A 15,249-nucleotide genomic window follows, 5' to 3' on the forward strand; every position below is an offset into this window, starting at 1 on the left:
AAGGCGGCGTTGCTCCTTCGTTCTGGAAGAGCATCCAAGGCAAGACACATGGCCTCCCAATTGGCCTCCTCATCATACAACATGATGCGGAGGGTTGGCTCATAGTGCTCGATAGGGAGAATAGCCTCAATGCCGTATGTCACAAGAAACGGGGTTTCACCGGTTGCCCCTTTCTCAGTTGTTCTGATAGCCCAAAGAACATGAGGCAATTCCTCTGCCCATAGGCCACCAGCCTTTTCAACTTTTTTCTTAATGCTGTCTGAGATAATCTTATTGAAGGCCTCAACTTGTCCGTTTGCCTGGGGTCTGCCTATAGACGCAAAGCAATGGGAGATTCCCTGATCCCCCAACCAGCCCTTAAGCACAGGCGTTTCAAATTGAGGACCATTGTCAAAGACCATTGACATAGGAACCCAAACCGGGTGATGATGTTTTTCCAAATGAAGGAGATCACATCCTTGGTCTTTATGCCTTTGACTGCCTCTACTTCAACCCATTTGGTGAAGTAGTCTACGGCTACCCAGATGTAGCGTCGACCGCCTGATGCAGGCGTGTAAGGTCCCAAGATATCCATGCCCCATTTTTGCAAACGGGACCGGACTGTGTATAGCTGTAAGGTCTGTTGCCGGACGATGTATCAACCGGCCAAACCGTTGACACTTGTCACACCTCTTTACCAGATCCAGGGCATCTGCCTCAACAGTGGGCCAAAAATATCCTTGCCGCCTGACTCTTTTAGCCAGGGATCTGCCGCCTATATGTGAGGCACAAAAACCCGCGTGCAGATCTTCCAAGACTTCCTTTCCCCTTTCCGGGGTCACACACTTCAGAAATGGCTGCAAGTACCCCTTCCGGAGAAGTTCTCCTTGGTGCATAACAAAGCTCAAAGCTCTTTTCTTAAGTGCATCTGCTTCTGAAGGGACATTCGGCAAAGAGTCGTTTGTCAGATAAGTCCGGATGGGGTCCATCCAGGTGGTGCATCAGTCCACAATTCCAATGGGATCATGCTCAATGCTTCTTTTTTCCATGACTTCCCAAAAGACTGTCCTAGGCGCATCACAGGAGGTGGATGATGCCAATTTTGAGAGCGCATACACCTGATTGTTTTCAGACCGTGGCACTTGACTCAAATGGAATTCATCAAGGGACGCAGCCTTTTCTCTGACCGCCTGCTGATATTTGATCATAGCCGGATGGGTGGCTTCATAGTCACCGTGGTACTGGCTAACGATCAATTGAGAGTCTGAGTAGGCGTCAACTTTCCTTGCTCCAGCCGCCTTACACATACGTATGCCAGCTAGCAGGGCTTCATATTTTGCCTCGTTATTTGAGGCTTGGAACTTAAACCGTAGTGCATATTCAAACTTATCCCCTTCCGGAGAATGGCAAATAACGCCTACACCACAGCCGTTCGATGTAGAGCTACCGTCTACAAACAACTTCCAAACTTGATCAGAGCTTTCCGATTGCACCGGCCTATTCATCTCGACAATGAAGTCGGAAAACGCCTGACCTTTCACTGCCCGCCTGGGTTCGAAAGTTATTTCCAGGCTTTGTCTTTCAACAACCCATTTGATCATTCTATCGGATGACTATGGTGGTCATTGGGCGCTTGAGTGGCTGATCAGTGTATACAGTTACCGGATGAGCCACGAAGTATGGCTTCAACCACTTGACTGCTTTGTAGAGGGCCAACCCAAAATTTTCAATCATAGGGTACCGGAGCTCAGCCTTTCTAAGGACATGACTGATGAAATACACCGGGAGTTGATTGCCGTCTCTCTCAGCAAGGAGAACAGCACTAAGGGAGTGATCTGAGACAGCTAGGTACATGTAGAGAGCCTCCTGGGGTAGGTGGCTCACTAGCCTTGGTAAAGAATGCAGATGCTGCTTGAGCTTCTGAAATGCCGCCTCAGCCTCTTCTCCGCATTCAAACCTTGACCTCTTCCTAATTGCTTGGAAGAAATAGAGGCATTTGTCGCCAGATCGGCTGAGGAATCTCTCCAATGCTGCCAGGCAACCGGTGAGTTTTTGGACTTCTCTTACAGTGCGGGGTGACTGCATGTCAATAACCGCCTGTACCTTTTCCGGATTAGCCTCAATCCCCCTTTGGTCAATCAGAAATCCGAGGAACTTCCCAGACTCAACACCAAAGACACACTTCTTAGGGTTAAGCATGACCTTGTGCCGCCTAAGTGTGGTAAACATTTCTCGGAGGTCAGCTAGGTGATCCGTCTGTAGCTTGGATTTGACTATCATGTCATCGATATACGCCTCTACATTCCTGCCTATCTGATTACGGAAAACTATGTTTATCATTCGCTGAAATGTAGCAGGCACATTCTTCAACCCAAACGGCATCACTGCAACCCCTGACATTGACGAATGTCGTCTTTTCTTGATCTTTTTTCCAGAGGGGTATCTGATGGAAGCCTAAGTAGGCGTCCATGAAGCTCATCAAAGCATGACCGGCTGTAGAGTCGACCAGGCTGTCGATCTGTGGGAGCGGGTAACTGTGTTTGGGACATGCTCTTTTCAGATCCGTGTAGTCTACACACATCCGCCAGGTTCCATTTGGCTTTTTAACCAGGACAACGTTTGCTACCCAATCCGGGTAGTAGCATTGCCGAATGAACCCAACATCTAACAGCTTCTTGACCTCGGCGGCTGTCGCCTGAGATCTCCCCTCGCCATGATTTCTCTTTTTCTGCCTAACCGGCTTCTTTTTTGGATCCACGGCGAGTTTGTGGACAGCTAGATCCGGGCTTACGCCTGGCATCTTTTCCACTTCAAAGGCAAAAATGACTTTGAATTCCTTCAGCAGTTGGAGCAAATCTGCCCCCAACACTTTAAAAGCAACCGTCCCAACCTTGACGGTGCTGTCGGGCCGGTTGTCGTCTAGGACGACATCAACGCTCTCACCTGCCGGTTGGGGTCGAAAGTCATCCGACCTTTCTCAGGCAAGTGATTGCTATTGTTTTTCTTTTTTGGCGGGTGCCAATTGGTCCGCCTTTCTTTTCTTACCGGCTACCCTTGGAGCCGAGACTGCTGGATCGCAGTTATCAACATCTATGGGCTCACCTTGATCGGATGTACCCATAGTTGGTTTGACGTCAGAGAGATAGCACTCTCTAGCCATCTTTTGGTCCCCGTTTAAGGAACCGACTGCACCATCATCCTTCTCAAATTTGACCAGCATGAAAGACGGGATGATGACAGCCTTGGACTCGTTAACGGTCGGACGGCCAAATATCATGTTGTAGGCAGTCAGTTCCTCCACAACTAAGAACTTGACGACCATGTGGCATCCTTGCCCCTTTTCACCCAACCGGATAGGAAGGTCAATGCTTCCTACCGGATGCACCACTCCTCCCCCAAAACCGACTAAGGGGTGAGGCGCTTGTTGCATGCTGGTGGGCTTGTACTTGAGCTTTGTCAAGCACTGATAGCTGATTAGGTCAGATGAGCTCCCGGTATCTATTAAGATCCGGCCAACCTTCTGGTTGGCAACCTTACATTCGATGACGATGGGGTCATCGTGAGGCCGTTTGACCTTGCCGCGGTCCCTTTTAGAAATAAGGACCTCAGGAAAGGTGTCTTTCGATGCCTGACCCTCATCCACTGAATTGAACAGCTTCCTGATGTTGTCTTTTGTACCCCGGATGGTTAGGCCTCCACCGGCAAAACCGCCTGCTATTGTGAAAACTGTCTCTTCATCCGTTTCAAAGTTAGCAGGGCCGGGTTTTGTCGCCTGCCCCTTGTTTGTTTTGGGGTTGCCTTTGGGCTTTGGCAGGTAGGACTTTAGAGCTCCCTCGTCAGCTAGACAATCTAACTGTAGCAGCCATTAGTGTCATGGCCAACATCCTCATGGTATTGGCAGTACTTGCTCTTATCCCGACTGCTGGCGGGACTTTTCATGGCGGCCGGTTTCTAGAGGGACAACCGGTCCTTGATTTCCATGAGAATGGAGGAGCAGTCCTTCGTGAACTCGTACTTGGGGACGTACGGTTCAGATTTTCTTCTTGCCTTCTAGGCCGGCTAACCAGACCGTTCTGCCGCCCAGATTCCCTTTCTCTTGTCTTCCTTTTTTGCCGGCTGTTGTGGCCGGTTATCTTTTCTGTCAGATTTTTTGAAATATGACGGTTGCTTTACAGCACAAAGCTCCGTCGCCTGTATATAGGCTTTTGCTTCCATTAATGCCTCTTGGAGGGTGGCTACCCTTTTCCGGACGAGGTCGAACTTGAAGGTCGACCCATCCTTCAGACCCTTGAAGAAGTCTGTGTAAGAAACTTCGTTAGACAACCCTTGAATCTAAATTCTCATCAGATTGAACCGCCTGACATAGGACCGAAGTCCTTTCTTCTGGGTCGCCGAGAAGCATCGACACCAGGCGGCGTCATCCAACCCTTGTAGATACATGAGGTTGGAGTATGCCATTAGGTGGTCTTCCGGGTTGGAGGTACCATCATAGGCACCTACCAACACATTCTTGATATTGGACGGTTGTGCCGCCTGGGTTATATTTGGCGAGAACGCCGTAGGCTGTTCTCCCAAATTAAGCAGACGCAGCTGCCAATCCGTGGGCTAGAGCGGCTGCTACCCATGACCCCGAAGAGGCCTGGTGCAGAAAAAGGGGATCCACCCGGTACATATGGCGGACCATATTGTCCCGGCTGGATCACTTTGGGAACAGATCGCGCGGAGGGTTCGCGAGACTGACCCGCTTGGTCTGTTTCCGAGTGTCTGACGGAGGCACTGCGGAGGCTGTCAGGGAAGGTCGACGTTTAGGCCGACGCAGACAGCTACTGATTTCTCTTCTCCTGGAGAAACGTCCGGGCATCAGAGAAGGTTTTTTTGGATCCATCCGGCTGTAAGTGCCGAATGGCTTTTCTGTGATCCATTTGAGGGAAGCGGAGCCTATTTAAGTCGATCTGGGGCCCCTCCCCCACCTTGGGATTGGGATGAGGAGTGGGCACACGATCCTTCAAAGCCTTCTTCCCAGAGGATGAAGGCTTCTTGGCCGGCTGACCCTTCTGGGGGGTGGCTGACCGGATGAGATTCTTTATCTCGCCTTTGAAACTATTCATGAAAGTCATGAGTTCATTTCTCGTGACGGGAGCAGATCCAGCTGCTACCTGGGCATCCCCAACCGGCATACCGGTTGTGTTGTTGGGAGCAGCTTGGTTCTCACCTCGTTCCTTCATTTCTTTGGAACGGGTGCGTTTTGTTCTAAAGGACTCGTCTGGGGCCACATAAGTGTCAATTTCATAGTCGTCACCACTTTCATGGTCCGTCTGGACCTCAGGCTCGGCCAAGGGTCGTTTGTCCAGATTCGATGGTACGGTATCAGAAGTCATCTTGGAAGTACCCTCCCCACAGACGGTGGCAATGTTTCGGGGTTTTTTGAGGTGTCCTGCGGGAGAGTTACGATTCCAAGACTGAGTTGCCGATGCCTGTACCTGCAAGATCACGAAGACTCCGATTGGTAGGAGCTTCGCCTCCGACGATCAAGTTAGTATACGTACAGGAGGAAAGAATACGAAATAGGTAAAGTTCTTCTCGCTGATTGGGAGAATTCCGCAATTAATATTGCTCGGTAATAGTGTTTGTATTTATGAATCCCCAATAAATGAGGGTTATCCCACTATTTATAGTGGGACAGATAAATTACTCATGGAAGACTCCAAGGACACGTGTCAACAGGGGATTGGAGCCTTGTTGACCAATGGCGATATGCCACGTGTCACCAGCCCATTGGGCCACATGTTTAGGGTATTTTTACCCTAAACAATGACGAATAGCATGTTATGAATCATGCATGAAAAGTTCCCGCAAAACTTATATTCAACTTATTCAAATATCTAGCCCTTCAAATTCTATATTCTGGAAAAATGACAATGTTGATATTGTTATCAAACTCATGGAGAGTATTGGTGAATAAGTTATTCGGACATCAACCTGAAGTTTAACCAAGTGAGAGTTAATCGATTTTGTACACATTGGAGAACTCTCGTATAAAAGGCAAAATGTCTAAAGAAATAGTAATGAGATATATTATAGTAAGAATCATCTTAAGAACCATGATTAAAGTATATAACAAGACTTATGTTATATTAATACTAATTCATATAAATTTAGATAATGATATCAAGATATCACGGGTTGCCATAAATTATTATCAATATTTGATTATCAATAGCTACTTTTATGACCTTCATAAGTAGGCATAATGTTGATGGTAGGGCAACTTGAAACAAAGATGTCATATAAAATAGTGGTAAACGCAACATAGGTATTGTTCTCACAAGTATGGATAAATGAAGATGCTTTACAGTGAAGATTCAAGTTTGATCAGGGAGGATGAACTATCAAGGAATGTTATTCAGCTACAAGTATGAAGTTACTAAGGCATTGAATCATTACATCGGAAGATCTCAAGTTATGCATTCATCAGGGGGAGAAAATACGCGCTGCACTCTTTTTCCCTTAACTATGGTTTTGTCCCACATTGGGTTTTCCTGGTAAGGTTTTTAACGAGGCAACATGTCAAGGCATATTACGATAGTGTTGTACTCTTTTTCTTTCACTAGGTTTTATCCCTTCTGGTTTTTCTTAGTAAGATTTTAACGAGGCACACTATTCGATAATGGTCATCCAAGGGGAGTGTTGTATAATATATGTATTTAGTGGATGCCCATATGATAATTCTAGAATATTCTAGATGTACTATGTTTATTATGTTATAAGAAAACCCTAATTATATCACATGTATATATACATATGTAATCCCACATCATTCAGCAATAAGAATATAGATCTATTCTCTCCCCTATTTTCTTACCTTTCCCTTTAATTTCATAACAGGTTATAATAATCTTCTTTCATTCTCTTTCAATTCCTCGATCTTTCCTCCTCTCTCATCTGCCTCTCTCTCCTCTCTCTCCTCCATTGAAGCGTAGTCGACATTCTCCATTGATTTTTTTTTTTTTTGACAGGTACTACAGCGGATGATTTGTACCCTTTGTTCAATAGGTTTGGCAAGGTGTCGATGTTTTCATCCCTTGTGACCGCAGGTTTGTTAGGGTTTTCTCTTAAATCTCTCCTTTTTTTTTTTTTTTTTTTTCTTGGGTTTATGGGAATTTTGTTGATTATTGATTTTTTTGTCGATTGATTTGATTTTAGAACTGGAGAATCTCGTGGGTTTGCTTTTGTTCGATACAAGTATCAAGATGAAGCTGCCAAAGCTGTTGAAAAGCTTGATGGTTGGTTTTTATTTTTTCCCAATTTATCCATTTTTTTTCACTTTTAACTGTAAATTGAATTGTTATTCTTTTATTTGGGAGAAGAATTGGAATTGGGTTCTCCTTTAATTGTAAAATTATCGGGTTATTCCTCCAATTGGGTTCAACGTGCAGGCAAGGTCGTTGATGGCAGAGAGATAATGGTTCAGTTTGCAAAATATGGTCCTAATGCTGAGAAAATGTGAGTGATTACACAAATTTGTTCGATTTTTATTGGTTTTTTTTGGGTCTTTTGATTCTATATGTTGTTTTTGTGTGAAATCCTCTAGTTAAATTTCTTATATGTAGACAATGGATTAAGTTAGCTTAATTCAATGGTGAACTAATTATATATGGAGTAACAATTCAAAATACAAGTATTTTGGTAATCTGCTTAAGACAAGTGTATTGTTTTGCCAATTCAAGTTTCTCTTTTCCATATAGTTTTTCTTTGTTTCATCATATATTGATCGTTGCGTAGTGCTATACTAATGTAAAACAAAAATGAGTTCCTGAGATATGATGGGTACAGTTGATTTTGGAATTAATCTAAATTGGCCTCTTTTCATTTGTTAGTTTTGGTTCTAATTATTGAGGGGAATATATAATTGTTCTTAATCCTGGCCTTTTTCCTGTACCACATAGGAAAAGAAGTGTTGCTCTCTTAATTCTTACCTATAGTGTAGATCAGGATAATATGGACACACGGAAGTGCATAATTTGTTGCATTCGTGTCGTGGTGTTGGATTTGCTTTGTATTAGTTCAAGCCTCCTTTTGACATGTACTACGCTCATAGTTTTTGAAAAAATTGTTATTACTTGCCAACATATAGTGTCATGCAACTTTTGGAGTGGCTTGTACTGCTAAGAATTAGTTCTCATTTCTAATGGACTTTGTATTTTCTTGTTTTCAGTCAGAAGGGGAGAATACTAGAGCCAGTCAAGACAAAGGGAAGATCAAGAAGCCCTCGTCCTAGGTGAGCAACAAGATTCTAACTTTGATCTGTCCCTTTTGTTTTCTCCTAAGTTATTATTATTCATGCTACAATCTAATGCGTCTAATAAATTTGCTTTTAGACATCGGGATGACCACAGGGACAGAGATTATAGAAGGAGAAGTCGCAGGAGTAAAGACAGGTCTGATAGAGACAGGTATCGTGGGAGGGAGAAAGATTACCATGCGTTTCTTTTCGTATACACAAAACCCTGCCATGCATATACCTAAGTTTCCAACCGATCAAAAGATGCCCAAATACGACATTTCAAGTTTGTTGATATCTTGTCTATATCCTCCATTTCTGGTTGACTCAATATGTCTTCCAAAGAGGACTAACTGTAATGTTGATGGAGGAGCTCAAATTGCATCCAAAAGCTAGTTGATAGGTTTTCCAAAATTACCAAACCTTCCTGTAGAATTATAAATGCTATATACTCATTGGGTAGTAAGTGAAGCTAGATGATGATGCATAACTATAATCTTGGCTGTTCATCATTTTGGCTATGCAGATCTAGCTACATGACCTACATTTATCTTGTTTTGTTAAATAACCTTGTTTCTATCAAGACATGGTCTTCAAATTAGAGAATGCCCAGCCCAAATTTTATTAGCTCATTACATGGACTATGCTGACATAGCTACATTATTCTGGTTGTGTTCAATATCTTGTATGATCCAAATTCAGTAGCTTTTTTTCTTTTCCATATTTTTATAAAATAATCCTGCCCTTTCCATACTAGTGCTGGAGTCTGGACTAATTGTTACTTATATTAGACTGATAAATAATTCTTGAGAACATATGCATCATTTGGTTCTCTGCATAACTGACCTATTCGTTTGCTACTTCAGGAAGCCTTGTTCTGGATATAAAATGAAGGAGATGACTGGAAGTGGAATATTTGCTGGGTCTGAAGATGATATTACAGCAGAATCTGGGAGTGCTAATCCCAATTCGAATAAAACTGGATTGAGAGTTTATCAGGTTTATTTTCATTAATATACTTTGTACAAAGTATTTTTTTTGTAATGACACACCGGATCAACTCTTGACCCTTTCTCTTGTAACTGCCAATTGCAGGAAGCTGTTAATGGAATTAGCCAGATTTCTTTTAGTGTCGACAAAAGTGTGACCCCCAAGAAGCCTACGTCTCTGCCAGAGGTAGCAAAGCAACGTGAATTGAGTGGCACTCTAGAAGTTGAGGCAGACTCAAAGATCAAAAAGGGACTGTTAGATGCCAAGTGCAAGGAGCTCAGTGGAAATGACATTTTTGGCCCACCTCCGAAAAATCTTCCTCGATCATTGGCTGTTGCATGTTCATTGGAGTCAAAAGAAAAGGACATGGGTGAGCCAGCACCACAAACTGTCCGGAGATCTGTTAGAGTTTCCAACGTGAGTATACTAAGTTTTTAAGAGAGTGACTTAATCTTTTCTATTTTCTGGCTGTACTAAGTTGGTTTTCCCCTTATGTTGTTCTGTTTTTGTGGTCAGTAATTCGGGATCACTTGTTTAAATATAACCTTTATTGTGCATTGTCTTGAGTTTGCTATCCGTGTTTGGAGGACAATGATTGTAGAAAGGTAGGCTTTAGAGGACCGTAACAGAGAACATTTGAATATGAAATTTATATAATTGAATTCCCTGATTAGTGACTACTATACTGATAAAGTTGACAAAGTTTTTTCAAAGGATAAAAGTTTTGTAGCTGTAAGTCTCAAGTATTGTCATCCATTTTAGTATTTGACAAGTTTTCTTGCAAAGCTGATCATTAACATAATCTCTTTTTGTAGCCTGCTGGAGGACAGAGTAATATTATGTTTGGTGACGATCCTGCTGTCAAGTCAACAAGAAAGCTTCACAACCTGAAGTTCTAAGAGCTGACAGGTAACGACATCTTTAAGGGGGATGCTCCTGCAGAGTCAGCAGAGAAGCATCTCAGCAAGGCTAAGCTAAGAGAGATGAGTGGAAGCAATATATTTGCTGAGGGAGAGAAAGTAGAACCCCGAGATTATTTTGGTGGTGTGCGCAAGCCTCCTGGTGGAGAAAGCAGCATAGTTTAGTTTAGTTTAAGATTCTGTGTTAATCAGTAATCATGGCTATATATTGACCAACTGTTATCTGATATGATAGGACTGGCAAGAGCTCTTCCTGCCTTTTGTGCAGCACCCCTTGAGGGGTTTGTTAGCTAGCTAGCTTACCAGCACGGTAACTTTATATATATATGTAATATTACAGCCATTTTTAATGAAAATATGTAACTTTATTTATATGTTAGTGTTTATATATCAATTTAAGGGAAAAAAATGCAAAATTTTTTTTATTTTTTTTATGGGGCATTTTCAAAATCGGTGCTAAAAGTTTTTTTAAAAAATTTTAGGGCCATTTTTCGCACCGGTTCACAGCAAGAACCGGTGCGAAATCTTTTGGTTTTTGGCATCCCTCAAATAAGGACCGGTTCAAAACCGGTGCGAAATGGGGGTTTTGAACTGGTGCCCATTTGTATTTTTCGCCTAGTGAGTGGACCTACACCCAAGGTTGGAACCAGTAGCGTCTTGTGTTCGTGATGAGCAGTCGTGAGGCTGAAACTGCTAATAATGTGGTAATTGGTATTTTCCTTATAAGTTCTTTCTTGTGAAAGTTTTGTTTGATACGGGGGCATCCCATTCCTTTATTTCTAAGAGAGTAATTCGAATTCTCGGGTCAGAAAGTCCCGAGTCAGTTTCTCTAGATGTGGGGAAGTGACAGGCTAAAGTCGTATCACCTAATCAAAAGAATTACCTAAGTCCTCTAACTAAAGTAGATAGAGAAGTAGGGTCCAACCACGGGGAAACAAGTCATTCTATTCCTAAATAATTAATAAAATCTAAACTATTAAGTAGTAAAGTTGTTTTTGTGAGAATTAAACTAAGCAAAATAAATAAACTAAAGTAATTTGAATAAGGAAGGAAATCAATACATCAAAGCCTAGGGTTTAGGTTCACCAATAAATAATATTACAGGGTAAAACACAACAATCAATTATCAATGCATCAATTAATTAGATCATAAAGGGCTTTTGCTATGTATTACAATCACAGAATAAATCTACCGGTATTAAGTTGCATCTCTCGAATCTTGAATTAACCATTTATAAATAAACTTGCTTATTGAACCTAAGCCTAAACATCAATTCTCATCTCTAGAATCTTTAATCAATATTGCATAACTCATACAAATAAACCAGGCCTAATCTAATTGCATAACATTAAAACAATCAATAGGAAATTAACCAAAGCATTAACAATCAACAATAGTAAATTGCCCCTTCACATTATTTATGGATCCCCACAACCTTAGAAAATAAACTGCTCTCACATATTTAAATCTAAACTAAGCAAAGCAAATATAATAGACATAATTAATCAAAGCAATTAATTACTGAAAATAAGATGGAAGAAATCTTTACCAAAATAAACAGAAACAATTAATTGCATAAACTGAAAGTGTAGAGAGAGAAAACAAGAGTATTAACCAAAAACTTAAAACTAAAATATGTAAATTAAGTAATGGAAAAAAGATAATCGTATCTAGCTTAAAAAATGTATTTATACTTAAGCACAAAAATCCTAATTAAAAAAAAAAACAAATTAAATCGTCAAAACACCCTCAGAAACACACGCCTAGTCGGGCGGAGCTTCGCTCGGCCGGGCGCGCCTTTTTAACTATTGTATCTTCACTTGCGCCCGGTTGGGCGTGAGGCAGGGCGAAGGGCGCGTTTCTTCCTTCTACCTCGCCCGGCCGGGCGCCTTAGGGCGAGGCACCCACCGGGTCGGGCGAGCTCCCAGCCAAGCATGGAGTTCGATTTGGGCTACTTTTCTTGGCCAATTCCTGGTTTTCCACCTTAGTCCATTGCCTCGGTCTCTTCTTTGTCGAGCCCTTAATCACCGATTTGATGACTCTAACCGGTCTTGGGTTACGAAATATGGCGATAATTCTAAAATGCTCGTAGTGGTTCAAATAAGTCCGGGAAAATGCTCCAATCCGCAAATTTCCTATAAAATAATACCAAATCTACGAAAACACTAGAAAACACATATTAGTAATAAAAGTGGCTGCAAAGAGCCAAAAATACTCCTAAATATGACTAAGGGACGGGGTAAAATACTATGTAAAATGAACATATCAAACTCCCCCAAGTTAAACCTTTGCTTGTCCCAAAGCAAAGAGCTCATCAATGAACAAATAAAGTATACTTCACCCCAAAATCAATTAAAACCAAATATAACCAATTCAAGGCAAATCCAACACGTATGCATCAAAATCAACTAATCAAATTCATCCAACTACTCATCCTTCCTAACAATTGTCAAATAGAGCAAACCACATGTGTATATGGAATTCAAGACTTGTACTGACGCACTCTTCACTCTTTATGTGGCGAATATAAGATGTATCCGATCACTCCCCATCCAACCCCTTTAATGCGAACAATGCCCTCCCAAACTCACAACACGCGTGTGTTTAAGAAAACAAGCACTCAACCTAGTAGTGGACTCGGAATATTTCAAATCACTCTTTGCATTGATAAACAACTAATTTCACATCCATACAACTCTATGCACAAGGGTCGGAAGGTTTTCAAAGCTTGTAATGTAAGGCTAGGGTAAAATGTAGGATAAATTTGGGAAATTGTGAGAGTAAAGCCATGCTTTAGGGAGCCAATCCTAATAAACCACGGTCAAAAATAAATAATGACCAATCATCTCCAACACAACTCAACTCAACCAAATATTCACCAAACAACCAATTAAATCAATAATTCCCAACTCTTACAATCTCGCTCATAAAAAATATAATAATGAAGAACTTGAGCGAATCAAACAAACTCTGGAACTCTTTAACACTTGATTTTATTTTTGTTTTTTTCATTTTAACTCAAAAATTCTTGTTCTTTTGAACAACCTTCTCTTAGAACATTTGAACATCACATAAATTTTCCTTTTGCTCTTTTTTTCAACATTATGATTTATTTTTTAAAGAGAATTAATCTTTCAATAATCATCAAAATAAACCAAAATCAAGAACAAACAACTTCTCAACACCACCCAAATTGTGCAAATAACAAGCACACTACAAACTCCCTCACCTCACTAACTAATAGCTCCCCCAAGCCAAGCTTGGGACTAGTAACCAATGGGGAAAAATCGGCTTGTAATGTGGCTAATAAACAATAAAAAGTCAAGGAAACAACATGGGTAGCAAGAAGGGAACAAATGTATCTAAAATCATCCAAAGGCCACCTAAAAGAACAAATGCTTTTGTCCTCCTCAATGTGCATAATAGTGAATCATATAAACATTACTCAAAGTTGCAAACGAATACCCAAATTCATTGACATACCAGGAACTAACACACATTCCTCACCAAATCAACTAGTCAAGCACTATATTCACAAGTAGTTGGGCAAAATTGACGAATGTTAAGACATCGAAGCAATCAAACATCAAATTCTAGCTAACCTATCCACAATACTCATCATCATATACCAAGAACCAAAACAATTTTCATGTATGGGGCACAGGGAAGCATAATTTATCATTCATTGGATTGTATTTTTGTATTTTTTATTTTTTTCAAAGAAATAAAATCTACACTAGAAAGCAATTAAAACTATTCTAAACTAGAGAGAGAAAAGAAAGATACCTACATCCAAAAATCTCCCCCAAGCCAAAATCAGACAATGTCCTCATTGACTCGGGAATTAGCATAGCATGGCTAATCATTACCATCCTCATCCATTACACTAAATCCTCCTCCACTGCCACCTGCACCACCAGAAGAACTCCCACCAAAATAATTAGGGTTAACATTATCCCCTATCCCCCAAAAGGAAAGTCTTGGTCGTAGCCAGAAAATGAAGAGTAGTTTGTGTAAATACCACGGGAGTCGGGATCCACGTATCCCTGGGGTGGTGGATGGAACTAGTCAGGGTAAAGAGAGTCAGCAGGAATAGCACCACGACGAGCATAGCCGTCGTACATGGGATAAAGTCCCCTACACGTGTTCCGCTCAACATAGCCCACCCTCTGGTCAAGGGAACCAACTAGCCTCCTAATGTCACCTACCTGTGCCCTAAGCTCCCCCTGAGTCTCCTCTATCCTACTTATAGCCCGACCTATACTCTGTAGGTCCCAAATAGCCTCGGGGTCTAGCCTAGGCTGGTGTGGGGGTGGCTGAGGCACATGGGGTGGTGGTAGTGGTACCTCAGGGTGTGGCTATGGTGGTGATGGTGCACGTGGTTGGGGATGTGCCCGGCCTTGGCCATGGGCAACTAGAATATCATAAGTGTAAGAATCTTGCCCAGGGGGAAAGGCTGTCAGCTCGGGGTTAGGAAGAGGGAAAACGGGTGCGTAATCCTTCCCTACCCTTACATGCCACTCTAGGACTTTGCTACAGTTAGGTTTAACCCAGTTCAAAAATTGGAAGTACGACAAGTCCATAAGAGTATCCCTCCTACAGTTGGTCAACCCCTCGTATCTAGAATCATTAAACCCCGACTTCTTAATTGCTATCCTAGTGATTAGGCCACCACAATGGATAGGGGTCTTGACATTGTTACTGCAAGCATTGTCGTGCCTACTCAAATGAGTAATGATGTATCTAGCAATGTTTAATTTCCCGTACCCATAATGTCCTAGAATAGCTAGCTCGTTGGTTTGGGTGTTTTGAGGATCATGACGAGCTAGAAAACAAGTCCCCGAAAATCTTTGGAAGATTTTAGGGACGAGGTGGTGGAAAGGGAGTACGCTAGCATGTTGTGAATTTGGGCAAGGTTTGCCCGACAAAGCAAGATAAATATCATCTGCCTTATAATCTTCATGCCATTGGGTGGGGGGGGAAGAGGATCAAATACAAATAAATTTTCAAATTCTACATAAGTTAAATTAACATTTTTATTATTCAACTGAAAACGCAAATTAGGGCCATTATTTGAT

At 41.8% G+C, this 15,249-nt stretch overlaps 1 pseudogene; it reads left to right on the top strand.

The window, feature by feature from the left end:
* Positions 1-6,317: 6,317 nt before the first annotated feature.
* Positions 6,318-10,542, top strand: LOC110685254 (annotated as a pseudogene).
* The last annotated feature ends 4,707 nt before the right edge of the window (positions 10,543-15,249 follow it).

The sequence above is a fragment of the Chenopodium quinoa genome, unplaced genomic scaffold (genome assembly GCF_001683475.1).
Source record: "Chenopodium quinoa cultivar QQ74 unplaced genomic scaffold, ASM168347v1, whole genome shotgun sequence".
In the NCBI taxonomy this organism is placed as follows: Eukaryota; Viridiplantae; Streptophyta; class Magnoliopsida; order Caryophyllales; family Amaranthaceae; genus Chenopodium; species Chenopodium quinoa.